Source organism: Dipodomys merriami, unplaced genomic scaffold (assembly GCF_024711535.1).
Source record: "Dipodomys merriami isolate MVZ:Mamm:240054 unplaced genomic scaffold, mDipMer1.0.p SCAF_13, whole genome shotgun sequence".
NCBI lineage: Eukaryota > Metazoa > Chordata > Mammalia > Rodentia > Heteromyidae > Dipodomys > Dipodomys merriami.
Window position 1 is genome coordinate 19,285,696 of NW_027202604.1, and position 17,623 is coordinate 19,303,318.

General features: G+C 38.0%; 1 protein-coding gene across 13 annotated transcripts in view; it reads right to left on the reverse strand.

Annotated features, from left to right (window-relative positions):
- Fhit (fragile histidine triad diadenosine triphosphatase) overlaps nt 1-17,623 on the reverse strand; it is a 1,320,449-nt gene that overhangs the window by 961,987 nt on the left and 340,839 nt on the right. The window lies entirely within an intron of this gene.

Here is a 17,623-nt window from a genome sequence, read left to right on the forward strand (position 1 = left end):
TTTATGATAGGGAATTTTGGGGCTAAGGTTACAGGTAGGAGATAAGGAAATAAGGAAAGGACAAGTCATGTTATTTAAAAGAGAATATAGTTATCAATAATTTTTAAAATAGAAGAACAACACTGGAAGCAAATCTGAGCCATCCAAAAGAGATCTTTATTACTGGGTAATAGAAATAAAAGCCAGGTGCTGGTGGCTCACATCTATAATCTTAGCTACTCAGGAGGTTGAGATCTGATGACCGAGGTTCAAAGCCATCCTGGGCAGGAAAATCCATGAGACTCTTATCTCCAATTAACCACCAGAAAACTGGAAGTGGAGCTTTGGCTCAAAGTGGAAGAGTGTTAGCCTTGAGCAGACAAGTTCAGGGACAGTACACAGGCCCTGAGTTCAAGCCCCATGACCAATAAAGATAACAAAAACGGAAAAGACTTTAATTGTTATACTTACATTTAAAAAAAAAATTTGATGGGCTGGGAAGGTGGCTCAGTGGTAGAGTGCTTGCCTTGCATGTATGAAACCCTGGATTCAATTTCTCAACACCACATAAGTAGAAAAAGCCACTGTGGCTCAAGTGGTGGAGTGCTAGCTTTGAGCTGAAGAGCTGAGAGACAGCGCCCAGGCCCAGCGTTCAGGCCCCATGACTGACAGACAAAAAATATTGAAAATTGAAAATAAAAAGGAGAAAAGGAGGGAGCAAGAGAAGGATGGAAGGAAAAGTAGAAAGGAGAGATAGAGAAGTAGGAAGGGAGGGAGACAGGAAGGGAAGAAGAGAGAGGGATGAGGAGGGAGCTTACCACCACTTCTGGGGTGCATTTAAGCTGCTCACAGGTGGTTGGTTTCCTGAGGATAAATTTCAAAACTGTTTTTTGTATTGCTTCTTTATTTTGGTTGCTTCGTCTCTGTGTTGTACTGAGATCAAACCCAGGGCCTTATGCATAGTAGGTATGTGTTTTGCCACTGAACTACACCCTCTTATCCCATAACTATGCTTTGATAATCAGTGAGACAATGATTCCTCCTCCGCTGTCATAGCACGGAGGACTGAATTTAATTTCAGCCAGCAGAGGGAACCATCTGTCATTTGGAAGGACAAGGAGTCCTCTGCCAGGGGACACCAGAACACTACCAGCAGCCGTCACCTTCAGCATATCCCACACACCCCTGAAGCCACCAATACCACAGGAAAGAAACAATACACAGTTACAAAATGAACCCACAGACATCTTTTCAACCTTTCTAAAAAGCACACTGCAATTTTCTAGAATCCAGGGAACAATATGCTTGATTAGTTCTTCAGCAGCCTTAACAATTTTGCTTTTTCATATTTCTATCCTTGCAGCAAGTTAGCCATTAACCTCACATGTTCTAGGCATTGAGATGAGCTTTTCCTCCTACAAAATGGAACCTTTGCTTTCAAAAATGAATTTGCTTTAGGATAATTCATTTTGGCCATTACTAATCAAAGCTGCTCTCTGAGCCAAGAAGGTCATTCTTTAAAGAGGCTGGACTTGGGAAAAATGCTTCTTGTCTTTCTGGAGGCAGAATTTATGAAGAAAAAAGCTTGCAGGAAAGTTCACTAATCATGAAATGAAACCCTGACCTGAACACTCCCTTTGAGACAATTATTATTTGTTTAAAAATGCCTTATTTGAAGACTTACTTGGGAGGCCCTAGATTTTTAGAAAATTGTAAGCCTAACCCTTTAAAGAAAAAAAAATATGGCAATCCTCCAATTATTATGTTTTTGCTACTAGAAAGCAGAAGGTACAATCAAATGCTGGATTTTCCTTAACTGCTTGCCTACCCCCCGCCACCCCACCTCCAGCCCTAATACTTAAATGTGTTTTGTATCCTATGGATGGGGTTTAGATTGGTTTGAATCAAGAAAACAAACCAGGTGGAAGGGGAATTTCAGGAAGAAGTTATAAATGTAAATGTGTTATTTTGTGTCTCTGAATTTGGGGGATGATAAACACGATTCCACACAGGGAAATTAGACTTCTCAGGGCTAATACTATAGGGAATCATTTAATTTGTCTGCCCAAGTAATCATCATAATATGGCTACTGTGCACTGCAGTACAGACCGAGTTTTCAATTTCAAATGAACACGTGAAGTACGTAAGTCCTTATGAACTGAACTGCAGCAAAGGCTGGTACACTCAGCAAGGCTGTGCACCAAAAGAGGCTGGTTGCAGAAGACAATAAATGAGAAGAATCATATGGCCTCTGGTTTTCCATTTTCTATTTCTAGATAAAAAGACCACTGGAGCCTCACAATGAACCTAAAGCTACTTTGAGTTATCACAGGGAACTTGTCACATTATCCGGGACACATTAGGACACCATCAATCATAAACCTGAAAAAGCTGCAGCAAAGCAGCACAGGAATATCCTTTTGCATTGTGGTTAAGGACATGGGTTTGAATCCTGGATTTTAACAGTTACCTGGGCATGACTATCCAAATCTTAAATCTCCATGCTCACTTTCCTCATTGGGAAATGGAGCTAATCATTCTGACTACTTAATAAAGTTATGAGGAGATTCACTGAGATAATTTACATGTTAGAATTTAACACAGCGGTTACCACTACCTCTTATCATCATCACAGCTATCATCATTATGTTTAACAGTATCTTCATTTTCATTCATTATCCCCCTTTCCCTTCAAAGTTCATTTAAACAGGACTCAACGCATTGTTTAGTAATTAATTATTTTCATTCATTTAATGAAGCATATATTTTATATGCATTTAAGAAATGTCAGCACTATGGTTGGACCTAGGTACGAAGGTGATCAAAACCTGAAAGCAATTCAAGGAGACAGACATGAGTGGAAGATACCCACAGGGAGTGAACTCTTTCTAGTTGTACACAGAGCTTAGAAGGAGCAGATCAGCCTAAGACAGACTGAAACAAATGAGGTAAGTTAAACTTGCGGCCTAGAACAAGAGAATGAGACAACCAAGGCATCAAAGGAAGGCTTTTTAGGGGAAGAGAATAAACTTTCAAAGACATGACTGTTACTGAAATCTGGTACAAAGCTATACAGTGAAGGCTTGCATCATTGCTGGAATATATGTCAAGTATGAAAAATATGCCAGGCACTGTGCATGAACTGTGACCTCATTCTGACCTCCTAATACCTAATCCTTTGTTTATACCCCACAAGCAAGGTGCCAATGGCTCACTCAAGGGGCTGAGATCTGAGGATCGTGGTTCAAAGCTAGCCTGGGCAGGAAAGCCCATGAGACTTCTTACGTCCAATTAACCTCCAGAAAATCAGAAGTGGTGCTGGCTCAAGTAGTAGAGCACTGGCCTTGAGCTGAAGCTGAAGAGCTCAGGGCCAGTTCCCAGGCCCAGAGTTCAAGCCCCACAACCAACAAAAAAGAAAGAAGGAAAGAAGGAAGGGAGGAAGGAGGGAAGGAAGGAAGGAAGGAAGGAAGGAAGGAAGGAAGGAAGGAAGGAAGGAAGGAAGGAAGGAAGGAAGGAAGGAAGGAAGGAAAATGCCCTACAAAGCTGGGCACCCATGGCTCATGCCTATCATCCTTGCTACTCAGTAGGCTGACATCTTAGGATCAACGTTCGAAGCCAACCCTGGGCAAAAAGGCTGTGAGACTCATCTCCAATTAACCAGAAAAAAAAGCGCTTCAAGTAGAGCTGTGGTTCAACTGGTAGACTGCAAAAAAAATACACTACTAAGTCCCATTTTTGTTTTTATCTCAAAAAGCTGATTCCAAATACAAGAAAAAAGCTGAAATGTTTCACCTATAAGAAATGTATGTTGTATTGGCCTTAGAGGTCAATATACCTACACCAAAATTAGCTCAGTACATCATCCTACTGGCTTCCACATCTAATTCTTGGCTGGTTGTTACATAATTTGCATATCACTTTTGATTGAATCAACAGTCTCAACCAACAGTTTCACACAGCTGATCAAGAAAGGCAAAGAAGATTTTCCAGAGCCTTCATCATAACGGGGTGTTGGATCTTGTCAAATGCTTTTTCTGCATCTATTGAGATAACCATGTGGCTTTTATCCTTGCTCTTGTTGATGTGATGAATTATATTAATTGATTTGCATATATTGAACCAGCTTTGCCTCCCTGAAATGAATCCTGTTTGATCGTGGTATATGATTTTTTGTATGAATTGTTGGTCGATTGTCCAAAATTTTGCTGAGAAGTTTTGCATCAATGTTCATCAAAGAAATGGGGCTAGTCGGGCGCTGGTGGCTCACGCCTGTAATCCTAGCTACTCAGGAGGCTGAGATCTGAGGATCGCGGTTCAAAGCCAGCCCGGGCAGGAGAGACCGTGAGACTCGTATCTCCAATAAACCACCAGAAAACCGGAAGTGGCGCTGTAGCTCAAGTGGTAGAGCACTCGACTTGAGCTGAAGAGCTGAGGGACAGCGCCCAAGCCCAGAGTTCAAGCCCACGACCGACCAAAAAAAAAAAGAAAGAAAGAAATGGGTCTATAGTTCTCTTTTTTGATGAGTCCCTGCCTGGTTTTGGAATGAGGGTTATGTTGGCTTCATAGAAAGAGTTCAGTAGTGAACTTTCTCTTTCAATTTCATCTCACCCCAGTTAGAATGGCTATAATCAAGAACTCTAATAACAACAGATGCTGGAGGGGATGTGGACAGAAGGGAACCCTACTGCATTGTTGGTGGGAATGTAAACTTGTTCAACCACTTTGGAAAGTAGAATGGAGGTTCCTCAAAAGACTCCATATAGAGCTCCTCTATGACCCAGCAATCCCACTTTTGGGCATCTACCCGAATGATCACAAACAAGACCATACCCCCAGCACAACTATGTTTATTGCAGCATTATAAACCATAGCTAAGATATAGAACCAACCCAGATGCCCCTCAGTAGATGAATGGATCAAGAAAATATGGTATATATACACAATGGAATTTTATGCCTCCATCAGAAAGAATGACATTGCCCCATTTGTTAGGAAATGGAAAGGCTTGGGGAAAAAAATTATTAAGTGAAGTAAGCCAGGCGCAAAGAAACATAGGTCCCATGGTTTCCCTTATTTACAATAACTAGTATAATAACTAGACAAGCAGAAAAGTTCAGATAAGATGATGTTAAGGGAAATGAATCCCAAGATAAGGACACAAGTGGTTTTTTTCTTTCTTGCTATTGTTTCTAACGTATTTATAAGGTACCATGTTATTTGTATGTCCCACCCCTACAATATAACCCCTGTTTCCACTGTATTTGATGTTGGTATAATTTGGGAAGCGGAAGGGAAAAAATAAATTGTTTAAATAGGGATACAGGTGGACCCATTGCAACAATGAGATGTACAAGACGCTATGTCGAAAAATGAACTTTACAATTTAGGCAGGGGTGTGGGTGGGGGGGGAATGTAGTTGTGGAGATGTGAGGGACGGGATGGTAGGAGAAAAACAAAGGAGGAGGCAACAATGCTTGGTAAGAAATGTACTCATTACCTTGTTCATGTGATTGTAACCCCTCTGTACAGTATTTTCACAATATAAAAACTTACTTAAAAAAAAGAAAGGTAAAGAAGAGAAAAAAGAGCAGAGCATAAAGGCAAGTTTCTTAAGATCTGGAAATAGTCAATATTCCTTTTGCAATTTAAATTATGCCTAACATCACACATGAATCTATGAAGAATACAAACCTTTCCTGGATCAAGTTGGGGTCCATGATGAGTAGGGACAGGTAAATCTTGGTAAGAGATAAAAAAATAATAAATGCCACTTCCAAATGTGACTACAGGAGTCCAGAATGTTCTATGCCTAAATATGCTTCTTTTTTTATTCATTTTATGTGTGTACCAGTCTGAGAGCCTGAACTGAGGGCCTGGGAACTATCTCTGAGCTTTTTTGCACAAGGTTAGTGCTCTACCATTCTAACCACAGCTCCACTTCTGGCTTTTTGGTGATTAATTCGAGGTAAGCGTCTCACTGACTTTCTTACCTGAACTGACTTTGAACCCTGATCCTCAGCCTCCCAAGAGCTAGAGTTACAGGTGTGAGGTTTCTATGCCCAGCTGGAACTGGTTATTTTTGAGAGATCACAACAGCAAAGGAAGCTCTGAAGACAAAATAGAATCATCAGTTCTTGGCTGGATATGGTGTAGCACACCTCTACTTACAGCTATTCTGGAGGCAACGATCAAGAACATCCTACTTTGATGCTCACAGGCAAAAAGTTAGCAAGACCCCATTTTGACAAATGAGCTAGGTGTGATGGTATATACTTTTCATCCCATCTAGTGTAGGAAAGAAGATAATAGTTTAAGGTTGGCCAACGCAAAATAAAACTATCTAAAAAATAGCTAAAACAAAAAAAGAAGAGGAAGAGAAAGGAAAAGGAGAAATCAGAAGAAGGGGAGAGAAGGAAAGATGAAGAGGAACAAAGAGGAGGCAACAATGCTTGATAAGAAATGTACTCCTTATCTTGCCCATGTAACTGTAACTCCTCTGTACGGTATTCTCACAATTAAAAGAAAATGTAAATTTATAAGGAAATCTCAATTTACAAAGGTGTCTCCTGTTTCAGGAAAAGAATATGGCAAGATCATTAAAACCTCTGATCAATGATCAATGCAAAAGATAGGGACTTACACCTACATGAGAAACCTTCCTATTTGTACCCTATTTTTCTAGGGTGTCTCTAACTGGCCTGCTCACACACCATTCTTTCTTTGGTTCAGTTGGTACTGGTATTTGAGCCTGAACTGAAAGCCTTAACTTTGAGATATACTCTTATTTCTAAGTATCTCTACCCTCTACATGAAATACATACATACCATACATACATACATATATACATACATACATACATACATACATACTTATATACATATACACATATATTTATTATTAAAATTCAGGGTTTTTTCTTTGTTCATTGTTCTTTTGTTGCAGAAGTCCATTCTGACTAAGGATTATGAAAGATAAAGAGGAAATAAATTCTTTTTCTGTCCACACACTTCTCTCTCTTCTTCCAATTACAAGGGAGATGCTAAAGAGTGGCTGAAAAGTTTAACTTGATTTTCACTGTAAAGTAGCCACAGACCAAAACATGAGAGTGGTAATTGAACTTTAAGGTATTATTAGAGTTTCAGGGAATGGGATCTTTATGATAGAATCTTTCTCCTTGCTCTAGTGCTGGTACAAACAAGAGAAATGTCATCATTTTACCTGATGTCTAAGTAATAGGGGTAAATGCTGTTTTTCTATGACAGAATGGAAACACATTCCATTTCATAATGTTCTCTCAGTTATTTCAAAAGGAAAAAATAACTTGCTAGTCTTTTTGTTTCACCTGCACAGAGAAAATAAAGCTATAAAATAAACTATCTAGTTAACTATTGGGAAGGGGGGATCAATTTAAAAGATTCTTATTTTATCAGTACTATGGTACTATGGAATTCTTTCTTCTCAAGGCCCAATCAATCCAATTTACACACACGAAACAAAATGGCAAATGTCGCATTTAAGGAGGTTTTAAAAACATCTCATTTTGAGCTTCATTCGACATGTTAATAGGACTTTCTGAATTAGTCTCTGGTCACGTACTGTGGGCTGATGTGTTATAACAGCAGTAAATAGTGTTCAGCCTGCTTCAAGTAGCTTTCATCATGCTTAAATTCTCTGACAGGTGGAAAACCTTTAAGATTAAATCATTTCTGTATTCTCCTACAAAACTCTTTAACGCTAAATAAGTCTACCACTTTACCAGCTAGTTGATAAAACCAAACAGAAAATAATATTAGGTAATGGTACTTGAGGAAATAGTTAAAAGGGAGATCCAGAAGGTAAGATTGTCATCACATTATAATGAGGAGCTTCTCAAATGGCATGGTGAGGGAAGGAAGGATTCGCAGTTAAATAACGTATGTTTTTAAAAGGTAAGTTATTCTGTAAAGCAATTACCAGAATGTGAGACTTCCTCTCATGGTTCTCAACCTTCAGTCTGAAAGAGAACTTCTTATAATGTTAGACTAAGAAAGCCAATTACTTCTGCACTAAACTCCATCCTGAAACTCTAGACTTGAGAGTTCAAATAGAAAGGAAAAAATACCATCTTGGAAAGTGTTCTTCTAAGTCTTCACTAGCAACTCTGACTTTATATAAACGTATACTCTAAAAAAGATGAATAAAAACTAACCTATTACATCTCAAAGTAGAGAAGGAACTGAAGAAAAAGACACACTAGAGTTCCATTTATAGTTTCACCATTTACAAGCTCTGAGGTTTAGATCATGTTTACAATAAAATATATAACAATAAAATAACTAACAATTACTGAGTACAATTACAGAGTACTTACTATGTCAAGGACTTTCCCAATAGTAGCTAATTTAATCTTTAGAAACTATGGGAAGAAACTGTCATGACACCATGTTAAGAGAAAAACAGATTAAGAGTATGCTAGCTTTGCAACACTATGACTGACAAACAAAAGAGGGGGAAAAAAAGGTTATTTGGGGGGAAAAAAGATTTATTAAAGCCAACGGTGTTGTGGTTTTAGAGGTATGAGTTTCTGCTGGCTTCACCCTGCTGCTTTGGGCTGGTGACCATATAGTATATCATGGCAGAAGCAGTTGGCAAGGGAGGCCCAGTTCACTTCATGGGGGCTAGAGGCAAAGACTACAATGGGAAGGGACTTGAGACCCCATAGCCCTCCCAAGGCATAGTTCCAATCTCCTAACTCTACCTACTTTAACCACCTAAGGGCTCTGCCATGTCCCATAGCACAACTGGCTGGAAACCAACAGCACGGCTCCTTGGGAATGCTTTCAAGACCCAAGCTAGAGAAAAGAGTTGGTCTAAGCCCACTTCCCGGCTCTGAGGGAGGATCAGGGTCCAAACACAAAACTCTCTGAGCACAGAAGCCTGGCCCTTAACCACTTACTCTGCACAAGTTTAATACACTCCTAGGATGTTGCAAAAAGTTTTCAGCAGATGATATTATTTACTTATGTATGTATGCATTCCCGTTGCTTGCTGTGTTCGGCAGAACCAGGTCAGGACGCAACCCTTCTGCATTGCAGCTGACAAAGACTGCAGCCGTGCAGCAGACAATACCTGTTAACGTTATAGCTTCACTGTTGGCTGCCACCACTGCTGAAAGGTGAATACAAAGAACTTAATTCTGGAAAGAAGTCCCTCCATTGGAAGTTGCTGTTGCTCTGCCCTCAAGAGCCTTGAGTGAAGAGGTTTTATACTCGAGGCTGCAGTCTGATTGGTTACTCCTATAGAAGAATTGACCAATCATTGAAGATCTGCTGAGTCACTGAAGATCTAAGGAGTCACTGGAGGTGGGAGGAGGGGAGAGGGAGGGATATATGCAGACCTGAAATGGAAGTTCTCAATTGGGCGGGTCATGTGCATTTCCCATTAGCTCTCCAAACTGCAGAACTAGGAAGGATGGAATCAACACATTCTATTCTTTATTGATGGTATTTAAAAAAAAAAAAAAAAAAAACCTTGAGTTTTCTGAAAGCTTGTCTCCCCTTCCCCAAAGCAGAAATTTCTTCTTTCCACAGCAAGATGTTCTTCAGGGGACTTGAGCCATCACTAATCTACCAAACTTTTACCTTTTCACTAAATCTATCCTTTCACAATCAGGTGTTAATCTACAACTTGGTAGTATAACAGAAAAATCTCCAATTCTGAAGTGACTTTGTAGCTCAGGGGATCAGCTTTGCCTCAAAGCCACAGGTAAGAGTACAAGAACTTATTAAGTTTATGATGTGATCACATCCCAATAGTTGCAAATATCATAAATAAAAATGAATTTAATACACCTCACCTTGTGAACAACTGCCACTATCCAGCATTGCTAAAGAGGATCATATCTACCTTTCACTTGCCTGGGAAAGTTTGCCATCTAAAATCAGAAATATGGTTTTTATTGAGCCCACATACTGCTTTTTGCCCCCTATCATCAAGTTCAAACTCACTAATTCAAATCATCTTAAAGTTACTTTTCATGGTTTAGACATAATACTAGAGCTATGAGTGGACAATAACAATAACAGCTAGCACATATATTATGTTTGCTATTGTAATGTTGAATAATTTTTCCCCACATTAAATCATACAATCTTCACAATGATCTTAAGAGAATAACTATTTTTCATTATTATTTTACAGTTGAGAAAACACTGGCAAAGACAAAAAAGTATTACATTATTTGACCTAAAGCAAAGTTGCAGATCCAGGAGTCCCTTTCCAAGAGAAAACTATATACATTGGATGAATACCTAGTGATACACAAAAGATCCATTTACCATATGTTAATGTGTATGCTAATCTCTTCAAGGTGTGTGTGTGTGTGTGTGTGTGTGTGTGTGTGTGTGTGTGTGTGTGTGTGTGTGTGTGTGTGTGTGTGTGTGTGTGTGTATTCCAGTCCTCAGGCTTGAACTTAGGGCCTGGGGTCTGTCCCTGAGCTTTTTCAGTCAAGTCTAGCACTCTGCAACTTGATCCACAGCCCCACTTCTAGCTCTTTGGTGGTTTATTGGAATCCCATGGATTTCCTGCCCAAACTAGCTTCAAACCACAATCCTCAGATCTCAGCCTCTGGAGTAACTAGGATTACAGACATGAGCCCTGGGGCCCCACAGGCATCTGGGTCTCACCCAGGTTTTAAGAGAAACCTGGGAAGATCAAACAATTCATAAGTATATCCATAGGGCCTGCCTACTTCTATCATTTGCAGACGATAACATTTTAAAAACCAACTTCAATGGGAAATAGCTAAAAAGTGATGGATCCTATATATCAAGTATATGCGGTTAGTACATTTGCTCCATATTTTCTGGAGAATCACTCTCTTTGGGTTTATAATATGTTGCTTTAGTCTTAATAATAACAAGTACTATGCTTCCATAAAGGTTGTTTTTTTTTCTGGTTTCAATCTGGGAGAACTACAGTCTCATTCATTTTAAAGCTTATTTTAACAATTTATTTTTCTTAACCCAGTAGATGAGGAGTATTTCAGCATGTAATAAAAGTTAAGATTTATTAAATTTTTACACTAAGAATTCAAGATTCTGCCAGATACCGGTGATACCCACTAACATCCTTATTAGCATTTAGTATTATCTTTTTTTTAAATCTCAACTCTTCCCTTATGAGTGTATTGATACCTCATTGTGGGATTTTAAAAATGTTGTCCATTATATGATTCCAGAAATTTATCTTTTTTTATTGGGTTACACTAGTTACATTGGGTTACACATGTTTACACTGAATTCCAACTTAACTGTGGTTTAAATTTGGAGTTCTCTGATGACTAATAATGTCAAATATCTTTTCACATGCTTATCTACTACCTGTACAATATCTTCAGTAAATTGTCTGCTATGCTTTTTATGTTTTTGAATTGGATTGTTCAATATTTTTGAGTGTCCTTTGTGTATTTTAAATACTTTATCACATTCATAGTTTGCAAATATTTCTCTCTGTCACCTTCTATGACATATGTTGAATTAATTTTAATGTATGGTGTAAGATATAGCTTGAGATCATTTTTTGGTCAATTGCTCCTGGACCATTTGTTGAAATGCTTTTCTCCTCCTATTGAGAGAAACTGCATATTTCTGAAAACCCAATAAAGTATAAGCATTTGGATCTTATTCTGATTTAAGAGTCTAATGTTCCATGAATAGTCAATAGTGCAACTATGTAATAAGTCTTGAAATTGGGTAGAAAAATTTCTCTCCTTCGATTCTATTCTTTTCAATAGTGTTTTGAGCTACTTCAGGTTTTTGTTTCTACATAAATTTAGAATTAGCTCTCCTATATATGGAAAAAAAACATGCTGGCATTTTAATAGGAATTATGTTCACCTACATACTATTTTGGAGATAGTTGCTATCTTTAGAATGCTGAATCTTTAAAATCATGAGCCCAATATCTCTCCACTTATATTTATACATGAATAAGTATATATATATATACAAAATCTTAAACTCAAGCCCTGGGCACTATCCATGAGCTTTGCTTTTTTGCTTAAGGCTAGAGCTCTAACACTTGAGCCTGAGCTCTATTTCTGGCTTTTTGATAGTTCCTTAGATGAAAGAGTCTCATGAACTTTCCTGTCCAAGCTGGCTTTTAACCACGATCTTCAGATCTCAGTCCCCTGAGTAGCTAGGATTACAAATCTGAGCCACCACACCCAGCAGAGGTATAATATATTTTTTATTTCAGTGTCCATATATTTATTGCTAGTATAGAGAAATACCATATGTTTTTATGTTTGTCCTGTATTCTGCCACTTGCTGTATTCATTAGTTTTAGAGGTTGTTTTTGTGTTTATTGTTTCTTTGTTGGTCACTTAAAATTTTCCATGCACAAAATCATGTGCTCATCCAGGCACCAGTAATCCTGTAATCCTAGCTTCTCAGGAGGCTGAGACCTGAGAATTGTGATTTGAAGCCAGCCCAAACAGGAAAGTCCATGAAACTCTTAACTCCAAGTAATCACACACACACACACACACACACACACACACACACACACACACACACACACACACACACACACACACACTAGAAGTGGAGTTGTGACTTAACTGGCAGAATACTAGCCAAAGGAGAGTACCCAGGCCCTGAGTTCAAGGTCTGGTACTTGCACACAAAAGAACTATGTCATCAGCATATGTTATTTTCTTTCCTCCTTTCTATCTGTATATCTCTTAGTACCTTTCCTTGATTTATTGCATTGACTAGAATTTACTGCACTATGGTGAACAGGGTTACCAAGAATAAATATCCTGTCTGACTACACAAAATCTACAAGGAAAATATTCAGGTTCTCATCATTAAATAAAAAATGAGCTGTGGGTTTTTTTTAGATGTTCTTTATGAAGATGAAGTAGTAACTGCCTCTTTAACTGACAAATTTTTAAATCACAAATTAGTGTTGAATTCAGTTAAATGCCTTTTAAAATCTGTTATTTTTGTCCTCTTCAATCAGCTATTGTGGTTGTTAACATTGATCAACTTTTAAAAAATTTTTGTTTTATTGTAAAAATGCTGTGGGGGGGGTTCAACTTTTTTAATATTGATTAACCAAATCTTGAATATCTAAAGTAGACCACATTTTATCATAATGTATAATTCTTTTTACTAAATTCTATTTGCTATTACTTTGTTAAGGATTTTTTCTATCTATATTGGTCAAAGTTGTGTTTCTATTTCATACTACTTCTGCTTGATTAGAGAATCTAGGTAAATTTTATTTGCATTAGAAAACAATGTGTAAACTAGGTGTCAATCCCTCTTTAAGATAACTGATAGAAGTCTCCAGTAATTCCATCTACACTAAGATAATGCATTTCTGAATTCTTAAACGATGAATTAAATTTTCTTAAATGTTATAGTGAAGTAAGCAGGTCAGGTTTGACCAGCACCATATTGGCCACATGGTGGATAGTAGGATTGGCATCTTGTCTTCATGCTGGAGGCAGGAAAACACCCCTGCCCATCACCTGCCTCCTAGGTGATGGGCTAGCCTAGATCCCCGGAGGCAGGTGTGGGCACTTGACTGATAGGTTACTGAGTCTGTCAGTCCAGTGCCTGGGAATGGGAATTTCCTGTGGACCTACCCCCTGCTCAGACCCTATTTAGGCCCAGACCAGCCCAGCTGCCATTATGCCATGCCACGTATACCTCTGTGATTGTGTACCTCTGTGATTGTGTACCTCTGTGATTGTGTCCTGTCTCCTGTCTCCTGTCTTCTTGCTTGTCTCCAGTCACCATGGCATCCCAATTCAGCTCTCCATTGGAACTGAATTGGTTTGTTGGTATTGTTTTTGTTCTTTCTTTCCTCTCTAGCCTGTTTCCTAGCTATGTTATGTGTATTTGGGGGCTGCAGGCCTTTGTAACAATGGGTGACCTGCAGATTGCTAGTGTTGTAATAAAGACTCCAATAGTCCATCTCCCAGAATGTGGCTTCTGTATTAATTCAGCTTACAACAATAGGCCATATGAAATGATTTCATAGTAGGTAAATTGGAAGAATGTATGTTTCTGAGGAACTAGCTATTTTATCTCAGTTGTTAAAATTCAATGTGCAGAATGGCTTTATTACCCTTTTGCTATTTAGTAGTGATTCACCTGTTTCATTCCTAATATTAGTCATATGTTATTGTTATTAGTTTTACTAACATTTTTTAAAGTATTGAACTATTCCTACTTTATTTTGAACAAAATTTGTTTGATAATAATATTCCTCAACATTTGTCATTTGATATTATTTTTGAAATGAGCTTATACAGAATAAACAGTGGGGTTATTTTTTAAAAAAAACTCCATTAATCTCTGCATTTTAAGTGACATATGTAAACCACTGAACTTAAATGCATTTATTGGTACTTTAAGATTCATCCTGCTAATTTTTAGTATATTTTTTCTCTTTGTTTTCTGTTTTCCACCTATTTTTGCAGGCAATTTGGACATCTGGAGGGAATTCAATTTTGATTTATCTAAAGTGTTCTTGAATGTATCTCTTGCATAGTTTTAGTGGTTTCATTAGGTATACATTATACATTCATAACATAGCAGATTATTTGTGTCATCATTTTATCAGTTTGACTGAAGTGTAAAATAAAACTACTTCCATTATATTTTTTACCATCCTCCATTTACAAAATAATTACGTAGGTTCTCCTCTAAATGCATTTATATCCACATCTATATTGCAATTTCTCTTTCAACTTCTAAACATTATTTGGAAATCTCAAAAGAATCAATACTTTTCCTCACACTTTTTCTTCCTTCCTGGTGTTTCAGGATTCTATTTGTAACTGTTCCTTTTACATTCAGACAGCTTTCCCTAGCCATTCTTTGATGGTGCTTCTGCTGATAACATGTTCTCAGAGTCTTCATGAAAGAAGACCCTGACTCTTCCATTCATTACTGAATTTTCACTGGTTATAGGATTTTGGATTGACAGTTGACTGATACTTTCATTCAGTACTTGAAAGCTTTAAGTTCCTGAGTGTCAGTAGAAACTCAAAAATAATACATGAAGGGAAAGTTATATAATAGTGGATCCTACCGAATTGAAATAGTACCAGGCCATAGGAACTCTGATTCTGGCAAGAGGAATAGACATATGAAAAGTAATATCAGTAATATGTGAGAAGTGGAAATGCATTTATTTTGATGAATGATCGTATCACTGACATGGTGCAGGGGGTAACATCCACAAAAGCCTTGAGAGAAGCAAAGAGGGTAACAGGTTGGTAAGTAATAGGAATTAATACTTGTCTGAAGTTCAGGAATTCTGTAGAAGCAAATTAAGAGGGAGGGTGGCTGAAGCCCTCTCCCTTCATTAAAGAATTTAGGCTTTGTATCACAAGGAGCTACCAATAAGTGACACTAGTAAATATAGCAGTAGTATTTAAAGCAATGTTTGCTCTAATAATACCCTTTCAATAAATGATATTAACATTTTCTTTAGTCTAAACAGATATCAAGATCTAGTTTATGGATTGGTCAGAGGTATTAGTGGGCCATAAAAATGGGAGAACCAGGTAGTCTATGCCTTCTCCGCTCCACTTTCGCCCCCCTTCCGCCTGTCAGTGATTTCATGCCTGTGATCAGTGAGTGGAGCAGCAGGCGATGAGATTGTGGCTGCATGGCAGCACATCAAGTGAAGTGGTTCTGTTTTCCCACAGCTTTGAAGTCCCCAGCTTTCATCAGCCTTTTTTTTTTTTGTCAAAGCATTAACATTTCCTAATGTATACTCTGCATTATTTACTAAGTGAAAACCTTCTAATGCCAGTGGTTGCGAAGAAAATATCACATTTACACAGTTGATCAAATTTATACTCTGTCCTCCAGGAATTCCCAGTCTTCGGACCCCTTCAGAGAAAGATGCTACTTTGATACCCCTCCAACCCCCAGTTTTTCATGCTGTCTCTCTGCCCAGCCATCTACTCCTCTGTAGAGAATCAGTATCTCAGGAATGTTCTGAAGTTTTGCCCATATCATGGCATGATTTTGATGAGAGTTCTATCTCACTCTCGAGAAATACAGCTTTGTATGAATTATGTAACACAATTACTTGAGTTAGTATTATATTATCTTGTAGTACTCACCACACTTTAAAACAGAAAAAGTCTTTTACCTTCATTATAACAATCTGTTTCTGATTTTTTGCTTTAAACACTAACAGTCTTTTTTGTTGTTGTTGTTTTACTCTTCTTTTTTGGGGATGATTATTTTATCTAGAGAACTTAAAATGTCATCTTCATTCATACGTACTTCCTGGAAACTTAGGTTCTCTTAAAGATCCAATAGATTTCTCAGTACTTAACTATCCTCTTGTAAGTTGTTAGCTGTCTTGTTTAGAAGAAATGGAATTTGAGATTGTGGCAGTAAAGGACAAGCTGTCAATCTATTAAATAAATTCCTGTTGAAAAGTAACGGCATGCATTGTGTATTAACATAATTTATTAGAACAATTAGAAAGCATCCTTGTTGTCTTTTAATTAGACTATCTGTTGTTCTGGTAATTACACTAGACAAGGGAGAATAATAGTTTCAGGATTCCAAAATCATCTGTAAACTATGTGAAAAGAGAATGATCAATAATGCTAATCTACTGGAACACTTAAATTCCCAGAAAGAGATCTTTTTATCATCAGCATTCTTTAGTATAATCAGCATTATTTCTCATTGTGCCAAAGTTGAAAAGTAGACACTGGACAAATAACATGTATATTCCACTGTCAGATCTCTGGTTGGGCTGGGTCACTTCTGGCCTCTAGTGAGCCAGTCACTGCTTTCACTCCCTCACAAAGCACCAAGTAACTTCAAATGGAGGATTAAGGATTCTGTGCAGAGCAGCCCACCCCATGGTCTGAATCTTTATTGAGGAGACGATAAGGCTTTTAAGTTCTTGTCCTAAGTGAGGAATCCAATGGTCTTAGTTACTCAATATTAAAAAAAAAAGAATATCATTTCTAGACATGCAGATATTATTTGTAGATATTCATGGTAATATTGACAGAAAAGTTACCTGACTTTCAAGGATGGACTGGGAGCTTTTACATTGAGATGAACTACCACTACTTCAGGTTTTATGATTTGGAGACCACACTGAGCTGGAGTGCCCCAAGAACTTCCTGTTCCCTGTGCAGCTGCCGCCATGCATATTAGGACTGCCTACAGAGCAGCTCCTAGAATGTGCAGAATTCCAATCTTGACAGTGTCAGGAGTGGACCTATGGCGTCTTCAAGGACAGCCCTGTGCTTGGGTGGAACAGTGCTGGGAAGCACAAAGTTGACATATTCGGCATTGTACACACACATGCCACCATCAGCCAAGATTACAGGAATCTGTCGGCCTTAGTCAATGCAAAGTCCTAATGAGACCATGTCTAGACAGTATTGATCTTACACCAGAAAAAAAAATAATTCAGTGTGACTCCTTTTCTAACATGGTCCAAATGACTTCCAAATCATCATGTTTCATTCACACATTGCTAACACTTTCTATAACTAGAGAGATTTTGTCAGCCAGGGATCCAAAGGCTGCTTTCAAGATATAGATGACATTTTTAATATTAAAAAATCTTTGATACTCAAATAGTAGATAAGAAAG